At 47.2% G+C, this 23,362-nt stretch overlaps 1 protein-coding gene across 6 annotated transcripts in view; it reads left to right on the forward strand.

Annotated features, from left to right (window-relative positions):
- LOC134352781 (gastrula zinc finger protein XlCGF42.1-like) overlaps positions 1-23,362 on the forward strand; it is a 146,856-nt gene that overhangs the window by 96,527 nt on the left and 26,967 nt on the right. The window contains exon 1 of one of the 6 annotated variants that reach the window (XM_063060236.1): positions 22,855-23,183. The exons of the other annotated variants lie outside the window; for them this stretch is intronic. The gene's annotated coding sequence lies outside the window, so the exon portion shown is untranslated. Of the gene's footprint in view, positions 1-22,854; positions 23,184-23,362 lie in introns of those variants that run through there. 6 annotated transcript variants of the gene reach the window in all.

Consider the following 23,362-nt stretch of genomic DNA (forward strand, 5'->3'; position numbering starts at 1 on the left):
GCATCATCCAGACACTCTCTTCCACACCGTCCCTTTCACATTCACGTCCCTACTACAGTACCTCACATAGTACTGAGCATCATCCAGACACTCTCTTCCACACCGTCCCTTTCACATTCACGTCCCTACTATCTCACATAGTACTGAGCATCATCCAGACACTCTCTTCCACACCGTCCCTTTCACATTCACGTCCCTACTACAGTACCTCACATAGTACTGAGCATCATCCAGACACTCTCTTCCACACCGTCCCTTTCACATTCACGTCCCTACTACAGTACCTCACATAGTACTGAGCATCATCCAGACACTCTCTTCCACACCGTCCCTTTCACATTCACGTCCCTACTATCTCACATAGTACTGAGCATCATCCAGACACTCTCTTCCACACCGTCCCTTTAACATTCACGACCCTACTACAGTACCTGAGATAGTACTGAGCATCATCCAGACACTCTCTTCCACACCGTCCATTTCACATTCACGTCCCTACTACAGTACCTCACGTAGTACTGAGCATCATCCAGACACTCTCTTCCACACCGTCCCTTTCACATTCACGTCCCTACTACAGCATCTCACGTAGTTCTGAGCATCATCCAGACACTCTCTTCCACACCGTCCCTTTCACATTCACGTCCCTACTACAGTACCTCACATAGTACTGAGTATCATCCAGACACTCTCTTCCACACCGTCCCTTTCACATTCACGTCCCTACTACACTGCCTCACATAGTACTGAGCATCATCCAGACACTCTCTTCCACACCGGCGCTTTCACATTCACGTCCCTACTACAGTACCTCACATAGTACTGAGCATCATCCAGACACTCTCTTCCACACCGTCCCTTTCACATTCACGTCCCTACTACACTACCTCACATAGTACTGAGCATCATCCAGACACTCTCTTCCACACCGTCCCTTTCACATTCACGTCCCTACTATCTCATATACTACTGAGCATCATCCAGACACTCTCTTCCACACCGTCCCTTTCACATTCACGTCCCTACTACATTATCTCACCTAGTACTGAGCATCATCCAGACACTCTCTTCCACACCGTCCCTTTCACATTCACGTCCCTACTATCTCATATAGTACTGAGCATCATCCAGACACTCTCTTCCACACCGTCCCTTTCACATTCACGTCCCTACTACAGTATCTCACATAGTACTGAGCATCATCCAGACACTCTCTTCCACACCGTCCCTTTCACATTCACGTCCCTACTACAGTACCTCACATAGTACTGAGCATCATCCAGACACTCTCTTCCACACCGTCCCTTTCACATTCACGTCCCTACTACAGTATCTCACATAGTACTGAGCATCATCCAGACACTCTCTTCCACACCGTCCCTTTCACATTCACGTCCCTACTACAGTATCTCACATAGTACTGAGCATCATCCAGACACTCTCTTCCACACCGTCCCTTTAACATTCACGTCCCTACTACATTATCTCACCTAGTACTGAGCATCATCCAGACACTCTCTTCCACACCGTCCCTTTCACATTCACGTCCCTACTGCAGTACCTCACATAGTACTGAGCATCATCCAGACACTCTCTTCCACACCGTCCCTTTCACATTCACGTCCCTACTACAGTACCTCACATAGTACTGAGCATCATCCAGACACTCTCTTCCACACCGTCCCTTTCACATTCACGTCCCTACTACACTACCTCACATAGTACTGAGCATCATCCAGACACTCTCTTCCACACCGTCCCTTTCACATTCAGGTCCCGACAATCTCATATAGTACTGAGCATCATCCAGACACTCTCTTCCACACCGTCCCTTTCACATTCACGTCCCTACTACAGTACCTCACATAGTACTGAGCATCATCCAGACACTCTCTTCCACACCGTCCCTTTCACATTCACGTCCCTACTACAGTACCTCACATAGGACTGAGCATCATCTACACACTCTTCCACACCGTCCCTTCCACATTCACGTCCCCACTACAGTATCTCACATAGTACTGAGCATCATCCAGACACTCTCTTCCACACCGTCCCTTTCACATTCACGTCCCTACTACAGTACCTCACATAGTACTGAGCATCATCCAGACACTCTCTTCCACACCGTCCCTTTCACATTCACGTCCCTACTACAGTACCTCACATAGTACTGAGCATCATCCAGACACTCTCTTCCACACCGTCCCTTTCACATTCACGTCCCTACTACAGTATCTCACATAGTACTGAGCATCATCCAGAGACTCTCCTCCACACCGTCCAGTTCACATTCACGTCCCAACTACAGTACCTCACGTAGTACTGAGCATCATCCAGACACTCTCTTCCACACCGTCCCTTTCACATTCACGTCCCTACTACAGTACCTCACATAGTACTGAGCATCATCCAGACACTCTCTTCCACACCGTCCCTTTCACATTCACGTCCCTACTACAGTACCTCACATAGTACTGAGCATCATCCAGACACTCTCTTCCACACCGTCCCTTTCACATTCACCTCCCTACTACAGTACCGCACATAGTACTGAGCATCATCCAGACACTCTCTTCCACACCGTCCCTTTCACATTCACGTCCCTGCTATCTCACATAGTACTGAGAATCATCCAGACACTCTCTTCCACACCGTCCCTTTCACATTCACCTCCCTACTACAGTACCTCACGTAGTACTGAGCATCATCCAGACACTCTCTTCCACACCGTCCCTTTCACATTCACGTCCCTACTACAGTATCTCACGTAGTACTGAGCATCATCCAGACACTCTCTTCCACACCGTCCCTTTCACATTCACGTCCCTACTACAGTACCTCACATAGTACTGAGCATCATCCAGACACTCTCTTCCACACCGTCCCTTTCACATTCACGTCCCTACTACAGTATCTCACATAGTACTGAGCATCATCCAGACACTCTCTTCCACACCGTCCCTTTCACATTCACGTCCCTACTACAGTATCTCACATAGTACTGAGCATCATCCAGACACTCTCTTCCACACCGTCCCTTTCACATTCACGTCCCTACTACAGTACCTCACATAGTACTGAGCATCATCCAGACACTCTCTTCCACACCGTCCCTTTCACATTCACGTCCCTACTGCAGTACCTCACATAGTACTGAGCATCATCCAGACACTCTCTTCCACACCGTCCCTTTAACATTCACGTCCCTACTATCTCATATAGTACTGAGCATCATCCAGACACTCTCTTCCACACCGTCCCTTTCACATTCACGTCCCTACTACAGTATCTCACATAGTACTGAGCATCATCCAGACACTCTCTTCCACACCGTCCCTTTCACATTCACGTCCCTACTATCTCATATAGTACTGAGCATCATCCAGACACTCTCTTCCACACCGTCCCTTTCACATTCACGTCCCTACTACAGTACCTCACATAGTACTGAGCATCATCCAGACACTCTCTTCCACACCGTCCCTTTGACATTCACGTCCCTGCTACAGTATCTCACGTAGGACTGAGCATCATCCACACACTCTTCCACAGCGTCCCTTCCACATTCACGTCCCTACTACAGTACCTCACATAGTACTGAGCATCATCCAGACACTCTCTTCCACACCGTCCCTTTCACATTCACGTCCCTACTACAGTACCTCACATAGGACTGAGCATCATCTACACACTCTTCCACACCGTCCCTTCCACATTCACGTCCCCACTACATTATCTCACATAGTACTGAGCATCATCCAGACACTCTCTTCCACACCGTCCCTTTCACATTCACGTCCCTGCTACAGTATCTCACATAGTACTGAGCATCATCCAGACACTCTCTTCCACACCGTCCCTTTCACATTCACGTCCCTACTACAGTACCTCACATAGCACTGAGCATCATCCAGACACTCTCTTCCACACCGTCCCTTTCACATTCCCGTCCCTACTACAGTATCTCACATCTCACATGGTACTGAGCATCATCCAGAGACTCTCCTCCACACCGTCCAGTTCACATTCACGTCCCTACTACAGTAACTCACATAGCACTGAGAATCATCCAGACACTCTCTTCCACACCGTCTCTTTCACATTCACGTCCATACTACAGTACCTCACGTAGTACTGAGCATCATCCAGACACTCTCTTCCACACCATCCCTTTCACATTCACGTCCCTACTATCTCACATAGTACTGAGCATCATCCAGACACTCTCTTCCACACCGTCCCTTTCACATTCACGTCCCTACTACAGTACCTCACATAGTACTGAGCATCATCCAGACACTCTCTTCCACACCGTCCCTTTCACATTCACGTCCCTACTATCTCACATAGTACTGAGCATCATCCAGACACTCTCTTCCACACCGTCCCTTTCACATTCACGTCCCGACTATCTCACATAATACTGAGCATCATCCAGACACTCTTTTCGACACCGTCCCTTTCACATTCACGTCCCTACTACAGTACCTCACATAGTACTGAGCATCATCCAGACACTCTCTTCCACACCGTCCCTTTCACATTCACGTCCCTACTACAGTATCTCACATAGTACTGAGCATCATCCAGACACTCTCTTCCACACCGTCCCTTTCACATTCACGTCCCTACTACAGTACCTCACATAGCACTGAGCATCATCCAGACACTCTCTTCCACACCGTCCCTTTCACATTCACGTCCCTACTACACTATCTCACATAGTACTGAGCGTCATCCAGACACTCTCTTCCACACCGTCCCTTTCACATTCCCGTCCCTACTACAGTATCTCACATCTCACATAGTACTGAGCATCATCCAGAGACTCTCCTCCACACCGTCCAGTTCACATTCACGTCCCTACTACAGTAACTCACATGGCACTGAGAATCATCCAGACACTCTCTTCCACACCATCCCTTTCACATTCACGTCCATACTAAAGTACCTCACGTAGTACTGAGCACCATCCAGACACTCTCCTCCACACCATCCCTTTCACATTCACGTCCCTACTATCTCACATAGTACTGAGCATCATCCAGACACTCTCTTCCACACCGTCCCTTTCACATTCACGTCCCTACTACAGTATCTCACATAGTACTGAGCATCATCCAGACACTCTCTTCCACACCGTCCCTTTCACATTCACGTCCCTACTACAGTACCTCACATAGTACTGAGCATCATCCAGACACTCTCTTCCACACCGTCCCTTTCACATTCACGTCCCTACTGCAGTACCTCACATAGTACTGAGCATCATCCAGACACTCTCTTCCACACCGTCCCTTTCACATTCACGTCCCTACTACACTATCTCACATAGTACTGAGCGTCATCCAGACACTCTCTTCCACACCGTCCCTTTCACATTCACGTCCCTACTACAGTACCTCACATAGTACTGAGCATCATCCAGACACTCTCTTCCACACCGTCCCTTTCACATTCACGTCCCTACTACAGTACCTCACATAGTACTGAGTATCATCCAGACACTCTCTTCCACACCGTCCCTTTCACATTCACGTCCCTACTACAGTACCTCACATAGTACTGAGCATCATCCAGACACTCTCTTCCACACCGTCCCTTTCACATTCACGTCCCTACTACACTATCTCACATAGTACTGAGCATCATCCAGACACTCTCTTCCACACCGTCCCTTTCACATTCATGTCCCTACTACAGTACCTCACATAGTACTGAGCATCATGCAGACACTCTCTTCCACACCGTCCCTTTCACATTCACGTCCCTACTGCAGTACCTCACATAGTACTGAGCATCATCCAGACACTCTCTTCCACACCGTCCCTTTCACATTCACGTCCCTACTATCTCACATAGTACTGAGCATCATCTGGACACTCTGTTCCACACCGTCCCTTTCACATTCACGTCCCGACTATCTCACATAGTACTGAGAATCATCCAGACACTCTCTTCCACACCGTCCCTTTCACATTCACGTCCCTACTACAGTACCTCACATAGTACTGAGCATCATCCAGACACTCTCTTCCACACCGTCCCTTTCACATTCACATCCCTACTACAGTATCTCACATAGTACTGAGCATCATCCAGACACTCTCTTCCACACCGTCCCTTTCACATTCACGTCCCTGCTACATTATCTCACATAGTACTGAGCATCATCCAGACACTCTCTTCCACACCGTCCCTTTCACATTCACGTCCCTACTATCTCATATAGTACTGAGCATCATCCAGACACTCTCTTCCACAGCGTCCCTTTCACATTCACGTCCCTACTGCAGTACCTCACATAGTACTGAGCATCATCCAGACACTCTCTTCCACACCGTCCCTTTAACATTCACGTCCCTACTACACTACCTCACATAGTACTGAGCATCATCCAGACACTCTCTTCCACACCGTCCCTTTCACATTCACGTCCCTACTACAGTATCTCACCTAGTACTGAGCATCATCCAGACACTCTCTTCCACACCGTCCCTTTCACATTCACGTCCCAACTGCAGTACCTCACATAGTACTGAGCATCATCCAGACACTCTCTTCCACACCGTCCCTTTCACATTCACGTCCCTGCTACAGTATCTCACATAGTACTGAGCATCATCCAGACACTCTCTTCCACACCGTCCCTTTCACATTCACGTCCCTACTACAGTACCTCACATAGTACTGAGCATCATCCAGACACTCTCTTCCACACCGTCCCTTTCACATTCACGTCCCTACTACAGTACCTCACGTAGTACTGAGCATCATCCAGACACTCTCTTCCACACCGTCCCTTTCACATTCACGTCCCTACGACAGTACCTCACATAGTACTGAGCATCATCCAGACACTCTCTTCCACACCGTCCCTTTCACATTCCCGTCCCTACTACAGTATCTCACATCTCACATAGTACTGAGCATCATCCAGAGACTCTCCTCCACACCGTCCAGTTCACATTCACGTCCCTACTACAGTAACTCACATAGCACTGAGCATCATCCAGACACTCTCTTCCACACCGTCCATTTCACATTCACGTCCATAATACAGTACCTCACATAGTACTGAGAATCATCCAGACACTCTCTTCCACACCGTCCCTTTCACATTCACGTCCCTACTATCTCACATAGTACTGAGCATCATCCAGACACTCTCTTCCACACCGTCCCTTTCACATTCACGTCCCTACTACAGTACCTCACATAGTACTGAGCATCATCCAGACACTCTCTTCCACACCGTCCCTTTCACATTCACGTCCCTACTACAGTATCTCACATAGTACTGAGCATCATCCAGACACTCTCTTCCACACCGTCCCTTTCACATTCACGTCCCTACTACAGTACCTCACATAGTACTGAGCATCATCCAGACACTCTCTTCCACACCGTCCCTTTCACATTCACGTCCCTATTACAGTACCTCACATAGTACTGAGCATCATCCAGACACTCTCTTCCACACCGTCCCTTTCACATTCACGTCCCTACTACAGTATCTCACATAGTACTGAGCATCATCCAGACACTCTCTTCCACACCGTCCCTTTCACATTCATGTCCCTACTACAGTACCTCACATAGCACTGAGCATCATCCAGACACTCTCTTCCACACCGTCCCTTTCACATTCACGTCCCTACTACAGTACCTCACATAGTACTGAGCATCATCCAGACACTCTCTTCCACACCGTCCCTTTCACATTCACGTCCCTACTACACTATCTCACATAGTACTGAGCATCATCCAGACACTCTCTTCCACACCGTCCCTTTCACATTCACGTCCCTACTACAGTATCTCACATCTCACATAGTACTGAGCATCATCCAGAGACTCTCCTCCACACCGTCCAGTTCACATTCACGTCCCTACTATCTCACATAGTACTGAGCATCATCCAGACACTCTCTTCCACACCGTCCCTTTCACATTCACGTCCCTACTACAGTATCTCACATAGTACTGAGCATCATCCAGACACTCTCTTCCACACTGTCCCTTTCACATTCACGTCCCTACTACACTACCTCACATAGTCCTGAGCATCATCCAGACACTCTCTTCCACACCGTCCCTTTCACATTCACGTCCCTACTGCAGTACCTCACATAGTACTGAGCATCATCGAGACACTCTCTTCCAGACCGTCCCTTTCGCATTCACGTCCCTACTACAGTATCTCACATAGTACTGAGCATCATCCAGACACTCTCTTCCACACCGTCCCTTTCACATTCACGTCCCTGCTACAGTACCTCACATAGTACTGAGCATCATCCAGACACTCTCTTCCACACCGTCCCTTTCACATTCACGTCCCTACTACAGTACCTCACATAGTACTGAGCATCATCCAGACACTCTCTTCCACACCGTCCCTTTCACATTCACGTCCCTACTACAGTACCTCACATAGTACTGAGCATCATCCAGACACTCTCTTCCACACCGTCCCTTTCACATTCACGTCCCTACTACACTATCTCACATAGTACTGAGCATCATCCAGACACTCTCTTCCACACCGTCCCTTTCACATTCACGTCCCTACTACAGTAACTCACATAGTACTGAGCATCATCCAGACACTCTCTTCCACACCGTCCCTTTCACATTCACGTCCCTACTACAGTACCTCACATAGTACTGAGCATCATCCAGACACTCTCTTCCACACCGTCCCTTTCACATTCACGTCCCTACTATCTCACATAGTACTGAGCATCATCCAGACACTCTCTTCCACACCGTCCCTTTCACATTCACGTCCCTACTACAGTACCTCACATAGTACTGAGCATCATCCAGACACTCTCTTCCACACCGTCCCTTTCACATTCACGTCCCTACTACAGTACCTCACATAGTACTGAGCATCATCCAGACACTCTCTTCCACACCGTCCCTTTCACATTCACGTCCCTACTATCTCACATAGTACTGAGAATCATCCAGACACTCTCTTCCACACCGTCCCTTTCACATTCACCTCCCTACTACAGTACCTCACATAGTACTGAGCATCATCCAGACACTCTCTTCCACACCGTCCCTTTCACATTCACGTCCCTACTACAGTATCTCACATAGTACTGAGCATCTCCAGACACTCTCTTCACACCGTCCCTTTCACATTCAGTCCCTAACAGTACCTCAATCTAGCATCATCCAGAACCTCTTCCACACGTCCTTTCACATTCACGTCCCTACTACAGTACTCACATAGTACTGAGCATCATCCAGACACTCTCTTCCACACCGTCCTTTCACATTCAGTCCCTACTATTCATCGTCATCCATACTACATTCACGTCACCTCACATAGTACTGAGCATCATCCAGACACTCTCTTCCACACCTCCCTTTCACATTCACGTCCCTACTACTACTCACATAGTACTGAGCATCATCCAGACACTCTCTTCACACCGTCCCTTTCACATTCACGTCCCTACTTCTCACATAGTACTGAGCATCATCGACACTCTGTTCCACACCGTCCCTTTCACATTCACGTCCCTACTATCTCACATAGTACTGAGAATCATCCAGACACTCTCTTCCACACCGTCCCTTTCACATTCACGTCCCTACTACAGTACCTCACATAGTACTGAGCATCATCCAGACACTCTCTTCCACACCGTCCCTTTCACATTCACGTCCCTACTACAGTATCTCACATAGTACTGAGCATCATCCAGACACTCTCTTCCACACCGTCCCTTTCACATTCACGTCCCTACTACAGTACCTCACATAGCACTGAGCATCATCCAGACACTCTCTTCCACACCGTCCCTTTCACATTCACGTCCCTACTACACTATCTCACATAGTACTGAGCGTCATCCAGACACTCTCTTCCACACCGTCCCTTTCACATTCCCGTCCCTACTACAGTATCTCACATCTCACATAGTACTGAGCATCATCCAGACACTCTCTTCCACACCGTCCCTTTCACATTCACGTCCCTACTACAGTAACTCACATAGTACTGAGCATCATCCAGACACTCTCTTCCACACCGTCCCTTTCACATTCACGTCCCTACTACAGTACCTCACATAGTACTGAGCATCATCCAGACACTCTCTTCCACACCATCCCTTTCACATTCACGTCCCTACTACAGTACCTCACATAGTACTGAGCATCATCCAGACACTCTCTTCCACACCGTCCCTTTCACATTCACGTCCCTACTACAGTATCTCACATAGTACTGAGCATCATCCAGACACTCTCTTCCACACCGTCCCTTTCACATTCACGTCCCTACTACAGTACCTCACATAGTACTGAGCATCATCCAGACACTCTCTTCCACACCGTCCCTTTCACATTCACGTCCCTACTACAGTACCTCACATAGTACTGAGCATCATCCAGACACTCTCTTCCACACCGTCCCTTTCACATTCACGTCCCTACTACACTATCTCACATAGTACTGAGCATCATCCAGACACTCTCTTCCACACCGTCCCTTTCACATTCACGTCCCTACTACAGTACCTCACATAGTACTGAGCATCATCCAGACACTCTCTTCCACACCGTCCCTTTCACATTCACGTCCCTACTACAGTACCTCACATAGTACTGAGTATCATCCAGACACTCTCTTCCACACCGTCCCTTTCACATTCACGTCCCTACTGCAGTACCTCACATAGTACTGAGCATCATCCAGACACTCTCTTCCACACCGTCCCTTTCACATTCACGTCCCTACTACACTATCTCACATAGTACTGAGCATCATCCAGACACTCTCTTCCACACCGTCCCTTTCACATTCACGTCCCTACTACAGTACCTCACATAGTACTGAGCATCATCCAGACACTCTCTTCCACACCGTCCCTTTCACATTCACGTCCCTACTACAGTACCTCACATAGTACTGAGCATCATCCAGACACTCTCTTCCACACCGTCCCTTTCACATTCACGTCCCTACTACAGTACCTCACATAGTACTGAGCATCATCCAGACACTCTCTTCCACACCGTCCCTTTCACATTCACGTCCCTACTACAGTATCTCACATAGTACTGAGCATCATCCAGACACTCTCTTCCACACCGTCCCTTTCACATTCACGTCCCTACTACAGTATCTCACATAGTACTGAGCATCATCCAGACACTCTCTTCCACACCGTCCCTTTCACATTCACATCCCTACTACAGTATCTCACATAGTACTGAGCATCATCCAGACACTCTCTTCCACACCGTCCCTTTCACATTCACGTCCCTACTACAGTATCTCACATAGTACTGAGCATCATCCAGACACTCTCTTCCACACCGTCCCTTTAACATTCACGTCCCTACTATCTCATATAGTACTGAGCATCATCCAGACACTCTCTTCCACACCGTCCCTTTCACATTCACGTCCCTACTGCAGTACCTCACATAGTACTGAGCATCATCCAGACACTCTCTTCCACACCGTCCCTTTAACATTCACGTCCCTACTATCTCATATAGTACTGAGCATCATCCAGACACTCTCTTCCACACCGTCCCTTTCACATTCACGTCCCTACTACAGTATCTCACATAGTACTGAGCATCATCCAGACACTCTCTTCCACACCGTCCCTTTCACATTCACGTCCCTACTACAGTACCTCACATAGTACTGAGCATCATCCAGACACTCTCTTCCACACCGTCCCTTTCACATTCACGTCCCTGCTACTGTATCTCACATAGTGCTGAGCATCATCCAGACACTCTCTTCCACACCGTCTCTTTCACATTTACGTCACTACTACAGTACCTCACATAGTACTGAGCATCATCCAGACACTCTCTTCCACACCGTCCCTTTCACATCACGTCCCTACTACAGTACCTCACATAGTACTGAGCATCATCCAGACACTCTCTTCCACACCGTCCCTTTCACATTCACGTCCCTACTACAGTACCTCACATAGCACTGAGCATCATCCAGACACTCTCTTCCACACCGTCCCTTTCACATTCCCGTCCCTACTACAGTATCTCACATCTCACATAGTACTGAGCATCATCCAGAGACTCTCCTCCACACCGTCCAGTTCACATTCACGTCCCTACTACAGTAACTCACATAGCACTGAGAATCATCCAGACACTCTCTTCCACACCGTCTCTTTCACATTCACGTCCATACTAAAGTACCTCACGTAGTACTGAGCACCATCCAGACACTCTCCTCCACACCATCCCTTTCACATTCACGTCCCTACTATCTCACATAGTACTGAGCATCATCCAGACACTCTCTTCCACACCGTCCCTTTCACATTCACGTCCCTACTATCTCACATAGTACTGAGCATCATCTGGACACTCTGTTCCACACCGTCCCTTTCACATTCACGTCCCTACTACAGTACCTCACATAGTACTGAGAATCATCCAGACACTCTCTTCCACACCGTCCCTTTCACATTCACGTCCCTACTACAGTACCTCACATAGTACTGAGCATCATCCAGACACTCTCTTCCACACCGTCCCTTTCACATTCACGTCCCTACTACAGTATCTCACATAGTACTGAGCATCATCCAGACACTCTCTTCCACACCGTCCCTTTCACATTCACGTCCCTACTACAGTACCTCACATAGTACTGAGCATCATCCAGACACTCTCTTCCACACCGTCCCTTTCACATTCACGTCCCTACTACAGTACCTCACATAGTACTGAGCATCATCCAGACACTCTCTTCCACACCGTCCCTTTCACATTCACGTCCCTACTACACTATCTCACATAGTACTGAGCGTCATCCAGACACTCTCTTCCACACCGTCCCTTTCACATTCCCGTCCCTACTACAGTATCTCACATCTCACATAGTACTGAGCATCATCCAGAGACTCTCCTCCACACCGTCCAGTTCACATTCACGTCCCTACTATCTCACATAGCACTGAGCATCATCCAGACACTCTCTTCCACACCGTCCCTTTCACATTCACGTCCCTACTACAGTATCTCACATAGTACTGAGCATCATCCAGACACTCTCTTCCACACTGTCCCTTTCACATTCACGTCCCTACTACAGTACCTCACATAGCACTGAGCATCATCCAGACACTCTATTCCATACCGTCCCTTTCACATTCACGTCCCTACTGCAGTACCTCACATAGTACTGAGCGTCATCCAGACACTCTCTTCCACACCGTCCCTTTCACATTCACGTCCCTACTACACTATCTCACATAGTACTGAGCGTCATCCAGACACTCTCTTCCACACCGTCCCTTTCACATTCACGTCCCTACTACAGTACCTCACATAGTACTGAGCATCATCCAGACACTCTCTTCCACACCGTCCCTTTCACATTCACGTCCCTACTACAGTACCTCACATAGTACTGAGCATCATCCAGACACTCTCTTCCACACCGTCCCTTTCACATTCACGTCCCTACTACAGTACCTCACATAGTACTGAGCATCATCCAGACACTCTCTTCCACACCGTCCCTTTCACATTCACGTCCCTACTACACTATCTCACATAGTACTGAGCGTCATCCAGACACTCTCTTCCACACCGTCCCTTTCACATTCACGTCCCTACTACAGTACCTCACATAGTACTGAGCATCATCCAGACACTCTCTTCCACACCGTCCCTTTCACATTCACGTCTCTACTACAGTACCTCACATAGTACTGAGCATCATCCAGACACTCTCTTCCACACCGTCCCTTTCACATTGACGTCCCTACTACAGTATCTCACATAGTACTGAGCGTCATCCAGACACTCTCTTCCACACCGTCCCTTTCACATTCATGTCCCTACTACAGTACCTCACATAGTACTCTGACCATTAGCTAACAAACGTCTCACACTCTAAAAGTAAACAGAATCTTTCTTTCAAGTCTGAATATTATTTTCCCCTCCTAGTAAAGTATCATTAACAACTTCTGGAGTGAAGTCTCTTATCGCCAGTTTTTTCGCAGCTTTTAATATAATTTTTAATTTTTCCCCTCGTTCTGGACTTCCCCAACATCGGGAACAATCTTCCTGCATCTAGCCTGTCCAATCCCTTTAGGATTTTATACATTTCAATCAGATCCTCCGTCAATCTTCTAAATTGCAACGAGTATAAGCCTAGTCGATCCAGTCTTTCATCATATGGAAGTCCTGCCATCCCAGGAATCAATCTGGTGAACCTTCTTTGTACTCCCTCTGTGGCAAGGATGTCTTTCCTCAGATTAGGGGGCCAAAACTGCACACAATACTCCAGGTGTGGTCTCACCAAGGCCTTGTACCTCCCTGTTCCTGTACTCCAATCCTCTTGCTATAAATGCCAGCATACCATTCGCCTTTTTCACCGCCTGCTGTACCTGCATGCCCACTTTCAATGGCTGGTGTATAATGACACCCAGGTCTCGTTGCACCTCCCCTTTTCCTAATTGGCCACCATTCAGATAATAATCTGTTTTCCTGTTTTTGCCACCAAAGTGGATAACTTCACATTTATCCACATTAAATTGCATCTGCCATGAATTTGCCCACTCACCCAACCTATCCAAGTCACCCTGCATCCTCTTAGCATCCTCCTCACAGCTAACACTGCCACCCAGCTTCGTGTCATCCGCAAACTTGGAGATGCTGCATTTAATTCCCTCATCCAAGTCATTAATATATATTGTAAACAACTGGGGTCCCAGCACTGAGCCTTGTGGTACCCCACTCGTCACCGCCTGCCATTCTGAAAAGGTCCGTTTATTCCCACTCTTTGCTTCCTGTCTGCCAACCAATTCTCTGTCCACACCAACACCTTACCCCCAATACCGTGTGCTTTAAGTTTGCACACTCATCTCCTGTGTGGGACCTTGTCAAAAGCCTTTTGAAAATCCAAATATACCACATCCACTGGTTCTCCCCTATCCACTCTACTAGTTACATCCTCAGAAAATTCTGTAGCTATCTTCCCATCCACAATTGCTGCATTTTGGCCCAATTGTCTTCTCCATAATTACCATAATCATGCTCTCCACCATATCTACCACACTGCTTTTCATCTTTACACACAACTGCTACATGACCAAACTTCCAAACTTTTGGCACTGAAAACATCTCGGGGTGGCACGTGGACTTAAACCATATACTAAATTACTGCTATCTGGCAACTTTTCTCCCCCATCAAATTTAATTGACACTGATAAGCCATCTGTACTTACTCCCCCACAAAACTTGATGTTTAGCATCCACAACTTTTTACCCAACTAAACTATTTTTAACTGTCCATGGATACATCTAGCAGGGGTTCCCAGCCTGGGGCCAATAGACTACTTGTTAATGGTAGGGATCCTTGGTATAAAAAATGGTTGAACAGAGAACATAGAATAGTACAGCACAGTACAGGCCCTTCGGCCCACAATGTTGTGCCGACCCTCAAACCCTGCCTCCCATATAACCCCACCCCCACCTTAAATTCCTCCATATACCTGTCTAATAGTCTCTTAAACTTCACTAGTGTATCTGCCTCCACCACTGACTCAGGCAGTGCATTCCACGCACCAACCACTCTCTGAGTAAAAAACCTTCCTCTAATATCCCCCTTGAACTTCCCACCCCTTACCTTAAAGCCATGTCCTCTTGTATTGAGCAGTGGTGCCCTGGGGAAGAGGTGCTGGCTATCCACTCTATCTATCCCTCTTGAGAATCCCTGTATCTAGAAGCGCTCCAGTAATTACTCCCCAAAGCCACTGTCATTCAATATAATTCCTTTGTGTTACTTTCCTTGCTCCCTCAGCTTTTTATTCTAACGCTTTCTCACGTTGCTTACAATCTTCACAAAGCACTGAGAGCATCCTCCCTCTTAAAGGCCTTGCACCCACAATATTTCCTGGAAGAAGAGATTAAGGATTAAAGATTCGCTTTATTTGTCACATGTATATTGACTGTGTACAGTGAAGTGAAATATATGCTTCAACAATAAACACAATCCGAGCACGTGCCAGGGCAGCCCACACGTGTCGCAACACTTCCGGCGCCAACATAGTGTGTCCACAACTCACTAACACAAACTGTGCGTCTTTGGGATGTGGGAAGAAAGCGGAGCACCCAGAGGAAACCCACAAGGCGATGGGAAGAACATATGAACTCCTTACAGACAGTGGCAGGAATTGAACCCCGGTCAGTGACCATGGGCACTGTAAAACTTTGCACTAACTGCTACTCTACCTTGCTGCAACTGGCTTATTAATAAGGTAGAGTGAAAAACTTTATTTTGCATGTCATCCATGTGGGTCATTTCATGACATCAGTGCATCCGGGTAGTCCAGGGGAAAAGCAATAACTGCAGCATAAAGTGCTACAGTTAGAGAGAGAGTGCATTGCAGGCAGACAACGAGGTAGATTGTGAGGTTCCATTCAATAACTATGACACTGGGATAGAAGCTGTCCTCGAGTCTGATGGTGTCTGCTTTCAGGCTTTTGTATCTGATGGGGGGTGGGGGAGAAGAGGAAATCGCCAAGGTGGGAAGCCTGTTTGATTCTGCTGGCTGCCTTACCAAGGCACCAACAAATGTAGAGGCTATCCGTGGAGGTTTTCATGACCTCCGATACTGGCTCATTGGTAATATCGGAAAGGCGCAAATTGCAGGCACCTAGGGAAAAGAAACTATAGTTGAATTGTTCTCTCACAGAGCTGGAATGGCCGTAGTAGGTGGAATATCATCATCCCATTGTTAAGGATGCGTGGAGTTTGCTGGAGCACTTTAAAAATGTATAAATGTTCACTGTCCATAGGAGACCAGAGGACAGCATATATGATACCTTCATTCATGAGTGATGTAGCAGTATTTCAGTGGAGTAAAGGAAGTTACAGTAGTATGGCCAAAATAAATTGGAAGGAAATGGTGGCAGGGATGACAGCAGAGCGACAATAGCGTGACTTTCTGGGGAAAATGAGGGAGATGCAGGGCAGATGTATTCCAAAAACAAAGAAGTACTCAAATGGCAAAATAGTACAACTGCGGCTGACAAGGGAATTCAAAGCTAATGTAAAAGCAATACAGAAGGCATACAACAAAGCAAAAATTAGCGGGAAGATAGAGGATTGGGAAGCTTTTAAAAACCTGCAGGAAACAACTAAATCATTAGGAGGGAAAAGATGAAATATGAAAGCAAGCTAACAAACAATATCAAGGTGGATAGAAAAAAGCTTTTCCAAGCATATAAAAAATAAGAGAGATAAAAGTAGATTTTGGACCTCTAGAAAATGAGGCTGGAGAAATAATAACGGGGGACAAGGAGATGGCTGATGAACTAAATGAGTATTTTGCATCAGTCTGCACTGTGGAAGACCTTAGCAGTGTGCCAGATGTTGAAGGGTGTGCGGGAAAAGAAGTGGGTGCAGTTACTATTACAAGGGAGAAGGTGATCAAAAAGCTGAAAGACCAAAAGATACATAAGTCACCCGGACCAGAGGAACTGCACCCTAGGGTTCTGAAAGAAGTAGCGGTAGAGATTGTGGAGGCCTTAGTAATGAATCATTGGATTCTGGCGTAGTTCTGCTGGACTGGAAATTACAAAGTGCCACTCCACTCTCTAAGAAAGGAAAGAGGCAGCTGAAGGAAATTAATAGACCAGTTAGCCTGACCTCAGTAGTTGGGAAGATGTTGGAGTCAATTGTTAAGGATGAGGTTATGTTGTATTTGGTGACACAGGACAAAAAGGACAAAGTCAGCATGGTTTCCTTACGGGAAAATCTTGTCTGATGAACCTGCTGGAATTCTTTGAGGAGATTGCAAGTAGGATAGGTAAAGGAGATGCAGTGGATGTTGTATATTTGGACAAGGTGCCACCCATGAGGCTGCTTACCAAGTTAAGAGCCGATGGTATTATGGAAAGCTACTAACCTGGTTAGTTAAAGTTTTTAGTTAAAGTCTGTCCCAAGCCTTTGTGGCCCATCAGTCCGGTGCTTATGCTGGTTTCTGTGGCGTGAAGCAACTGAGAGTACGAGACTCCCCCCCGCCCCACCACCACCCCAGATAGGATGCCAGTCTATCGCGAGGTTAACCCCCAGCATTTGCCGGTACCCACTTTCAGCTGGGTGGACTGGTGCAGTGTGTGGTTAAGTGCCTTGCTCAAAGACACAACACACTGCCTTGGACGAGACTTGAACCCATGACCTTCATATCGTGAACCCAACACCCTAACACTTGGCCACATGCCACACAGCATAGTTCGTGCATTGGCTGATTGTTAGGAGGCAGCAAGTAAGAATAAAAGGATCCTTTTCTGGTTGGCTGCCAGTGACTAGTGGTGTTCCACAGGGGTCCATGTTAGAACCACTTCTTTTTATATCAATGACTTAGATGATGGAATAGATGATCTTGTTACCAAGTTTGATACAAAGACTGGTGGAGGGGCAGGTATTCCTTGAGGAAACAGGAAGGCTGCAGAAGGACTTAGATGAATTCGGGGAATGGGCAAGAATGTGGCAAATGAAATACAATATTGGAAAATGCATGGGGCACTTTGGTAGAAGAAGTAAATGTACAGACTATTTTATAAACAGGGAGAAAATCCAAAATCTGAGATGCAAAGGGACTTGGGAGTGCTTGTGCAGAACACCCTAAATGTTAACTTGCAGTTTGAGTCAGTGGTGAGGAAGGCAAATGCTATGTTAGCATTCATTTCAAGGAGTCTAGAATACAAGAGCAGGGATGTGACGCTGAGGCTTTATAAGGCACTGCTGAGGCCTCACCTTAAGTATTGTGAATAGTTTTCGGCTCCTGATCTAAGAAAAGATGTGCTGGCATTGGAGATGGTCCAGAGGAGGTTCACAAGGATGATTCCAGGAATGAAAGGATTATCGTACGAGAAACGTTTGATGGCTCTGGGTCTGTACTCACTGGAATTCAGAAGGCTGAGGGGGATCTCATTGAAACCTTTTAAATGTTGAAAGGCCTAGACAGAGTAAATGTGGAAAGGATGTTTCCCATGGTGGGGGAGTCTAGGACAAGAGGGCACAGCCTCAGGATAGAGGGCATCCATTTAAAACAGAGAAGTGGAGAAATTTCATTTGACAAAGGGTGGTGAATTTGTGGAATTAGTTACCACAGGCAGCTGTGGATGCCAGGTCATTGAGTTTATTTAGAGCAGAGCTTGATAGATTATTGATTGGGCATCTAAGGTTACAGGGAGAAGGCTGAGGAGGGAAAAAGTGATCAGCCATGATTGAATGTTGGAGCAGACTCGATGGGCTAAATGGACTAATTCTGCTCCTATGTCTCATGGTCTAAGGAGGTTGGCACAGGGAATTTGGGTCACTAGCTTCATGAGTCCAAATTCAATGTCACTGGTCAGAAAGTTATAGGAAAAAATATAAATCTAAAGGACAGAATTAATCTACACCTGGAGAAGTAAGGCTCTGTTAGAGAGCGTGACTTAATTCATGGGACATATCGTGTAACAAAAGGTGGAAATATAAGGATGGAGTTAAAGGGAAAGAGAGAATAAGGAAAGTTAAGAAAGACAACAGAATTAACGGGGCAGAAAGCTCAGGAAGGGATCGGAGAGTATGGCCAAGTGCAATAGGAATCGATGTGAAAGGTGAGGGGAGTACTCTAATGGATTAAAAGTATTATATATCAATGCACGGAGTATAAGAAATAAAGTGGATGAGCTTGAGGCTCAGTTGGAAATTGGCAAGTATGATGTTGTAGGATAACAGAGACATGGCTGCAAAAGGACCAGGGCTGGGAAATAAATATTCAAGGGTATACGTCCTATCAAAAGAACAGACAGGTGGGCAGAGGGGGTGGAGTGGCTCTGTTGGCGAGGAATGAAATTCAGTCCCTTGCAAAGGGCAACACAGAATCAGGAGATGTAGAGTCAGTCTGGATAGAACTGAGAAATTGTAAGGGCAAAAAGACCTTAATGGGAGTTATCTACAGGGCCCCAAACAGTAGCCTGGATATAGGGTGCAAGTTGAATCAAGAGTTAAAATTGGCATGTCGCAAAGGTAATGCTACGGTTGTCATGGGGGATTTCAACACGCAGGTAGACTGGGAAAATCAGATTGGTCCAGACCCCAAGAAAGGGAGTTTGTGGAGTGCCTCTGAGATGGATTCCGAGAGTAGCTTGTACTGGAACCTACCATGGAGAAGGCAATTCTGGATTTAGTGTTGTGTAATGAACCGGATTTGATAATGGAACTCGAGGTAAAGGAACCTTAAGAGGTAGCGACCATAATATGATAAGTTTTAATCGACAATTTGAGAGGGAGAAGGGAAAATCGGAAGTGTCAGTATTGCAGTTGAACAAAGGGGACTATGGAGCCATGAGGGAGGAGCTGGCCAAAGTTGACTGGAAAGATACCCTAGCAGGGATGACAGTGGAACAACAATGGCAGGTATTTCTGGGAAGGTGCAGGATCAGTTCATTCCAAAGCGGAAGAAAAATTCTAAGGGGAGTAAGGGGAGGCTGTGGCTGACAAGGGAAGTCAAGGACAATATAAAAATAAAAGAGAAGAAGTATAACATAGCAAAGATGAGCGGGAAGCCAGAGGATTGGGAAACTTTTAAAGACCGACAGAAGATAATTAAAAAAGCAATACGGGGAGAAAAGATAAGGTACAAAGGTAAGCTAGCCAATAATATAAAGGAGGATAGTGAAAGCTTCTTGAGGTATGTGAAAAGGAAAAAAATCAGTTAAGACCAAAGTTTGGCCCTTGAAGACAGAAACGGGTGAATTTATTATGGGGAACAAGGAAATGGCAGATGAGTTGAACAGGTACTTTGGATCTGTCTTCACTGGGGAAGACACAATCTCCCAGGTGTAATAGTGGCCAGAGGACCTAGGGTAAAGGAGGAACTGAAGGAAATTCACATTAGGCAGAAAATGGTGTTGGATAGACTGATGGGACTGAAGGATGATAAATCCCCAGGACCTGAGCATCCCAGGGTACTTAAGGAGGTGGCTCTAGAAATCGTGGATGCATTGGTAATCATTTTCCAACGTTCTATAGTTTCAGGATCAGTTCCTGTGGATTGGAGGGTAGCCACCTTTTAAGAAAGGAGGGAGAGAAAAAAACTTGGTTATTATAGACCAGTTAGCCTGACATCAGTGGTGGGAAAGATGCTGGAGTCCATTATAAAGGATGAAATAGCGGCACATTTGGATAGCAGTAACAGGATTGGTCTGAGTCAGCATGGATTTATGAAGGGGAAATCATGCATGACTAATCTTCAAGAATTTTTTGAGGATGTAACGATGAAAATGGACATGGGAAAGCCAGTGGATGCAGTGTACCTGGACTTTCAGAAAGCCTTTGATAAAGTCCCACATAGGAGATTAGTGGGCAAAATTAGAGCACATGGTATTGGGGGTAGGGTACTGACATGGATAGAAAATTGGTTGGCAGACAGAAAACAAAGAGTAGGGATTAACGGGTCCCTTTCAGAATGGCAGGCGGTGACTAGTGGGGTACCGCAAGGCTCGGTGCTGGGACCGCAGCTATTTACAATATACATTAATGATTTAGATGAAGGGACTAAAAGAAACATTAGCAAATTTGCAGATGACACGAAGCTGGGTGGCAGTGTGAAATGTGTGGAGGATGTTGAGATAATGCAGGATGACTTGGACAGGTTGGGTGAGTGGGCAGATACATTTTAATGTGGATAAATGTGAGGTTATCCACTTTGGTGGCAAGAACAGGAAGGCAGATTACTATCTGAATGGTGTCAAGTTAGGAAAAGGGGAAGTACAATGAGATCTAGGTGTCCTTGTTCATCAGTCACTGAAAGTAAGCATGCAGGTACAGCAGGCAGTGAAGAAAGCTAATGGCATGTTGGCCTTCATAACAAGGGGAGTTGAGTATAGGAGCAAAGAGGTCCTTCTGCAGTTGTACAGGGCCCTGGTGAGACCACACCTGGAGTATTGTGTACAGTTTTGGTCTCCAAATTTGAGGAAGGACATTCTTGCTATTGAGGGAGTGCAGCATAGGTTAACGAGGTTAACTCCTGGGATGGCGGGACTGTCATATGTTGAAAGATTGGAGCGACTGGGCTTGTATACACTGGAATTTAGAAGGATGAGAGGGGATCTGATTGAAACACATAAGATTATTAAGGGATTGGACACGATAGAGGCAGGAAACGTGTTCCCGATGTTGGGGTAGTCCAGAACCAGAGGCCACAGTTTAAGAATAAGGGGTAGGCCATTTAGAACAGAGTTGAGGAAAAACTTTTTCACCCAGAGAGTTGTGGATCTGTGGAATGCTCCGCCTCAGAGGGCAGTGGAGGCCAAATCTCTGGATGCTTTCAAGAAAGAGTTAGATAGAGCTCTTAATGATAGTGGAGTCAAGGGATATGGGGAGAAGGCAGGAATGGGGTACTGATTGTGGATGATCAGCCATGATCACAGTGAATGGCAGTGCTGGCTCGAAGGGCCGAATGGCCTACTCCTGCACCTATTGTCTATTGTACCTATGAGGGCAGTGTCGATGATGAATTTGGGTCAGGCTTTGGACAAGTTTAAACATGCGAGGCTGTCCAAAAAGTGAGTCATAGGATCCAGGTTGGCAAGTTCAATTTGAGCTGGACGGGGGATGGCATCTCAGAAGCACGTGTCTAGTGTAACAGATAATTGGTTATACCTTCACATGTTTTATGTACATTAGTTCATTTGAATTTGGACATGTAGGCGATGGTCAAGTCAGGCAGCATCTACGGGGGGACATGAACAGCGACGTTCCTGGTCTATGTCATCTCCAGATTCCTCCTCCTTCAGCTTTTTGTGTATCCCTCTTCCACTGATCACCCGGCAGCTTGTGCTTCCCCCCCGCTCCCTGTTCTGGCTTCTGTCCAGTTCTGGTGAAGGGTCTCCAATGGATGCTGCCTGACCCGAGTCCCACCAGCAGCTTTCTGCGTGATTTTCGGTTTCTGCAGCGTCTCTTGTCTCCGTGTTGTTGCGGAGGCGGGGGGCTGTGTTTGGGGGTTTTGGTGGTTCCCTGGGCTGCCTGCGGGTCGGCCCAGCCGCCCCAGCCGCAGCCCCCCTACCCACAACCCCCCATCTGGGTCCCACCAGCACGCATGCGCCATACCGGACGCACAGCACCCTGGGCCCGGCTGGCTACGGGACTGACGGTGAGAGCGGGGCAAATGCCCGGGGCGCCAGGAGAGGGGGCGCGGCCGGAGCGGGGGAAGAGGGGACGGGGTCTGTCCCAGCGCGGCGGGCCGCCGGTCTCTCCGGGGCTCGGACTGATTATCCCCTTCGGCCGAGGACCGCTCCTCGGGCCCGGACCCGGGCCTGGCCCCAGCCTTGG

This window comes from Mobula hypostoma, chromosome 10 (genome assembly GCF_963921235.1).
Source record: "Mobula hypostoma chromosome 10, sMobHyp1.1, whole genome shotgun sequence".
Classification (NCBI taxonomy): Eukaryota; Metazoa; Chordata; class Chondrichthyes; order Myliobatiformes; family Myliobatidae; genus Mobula; species Mobula hypostoma.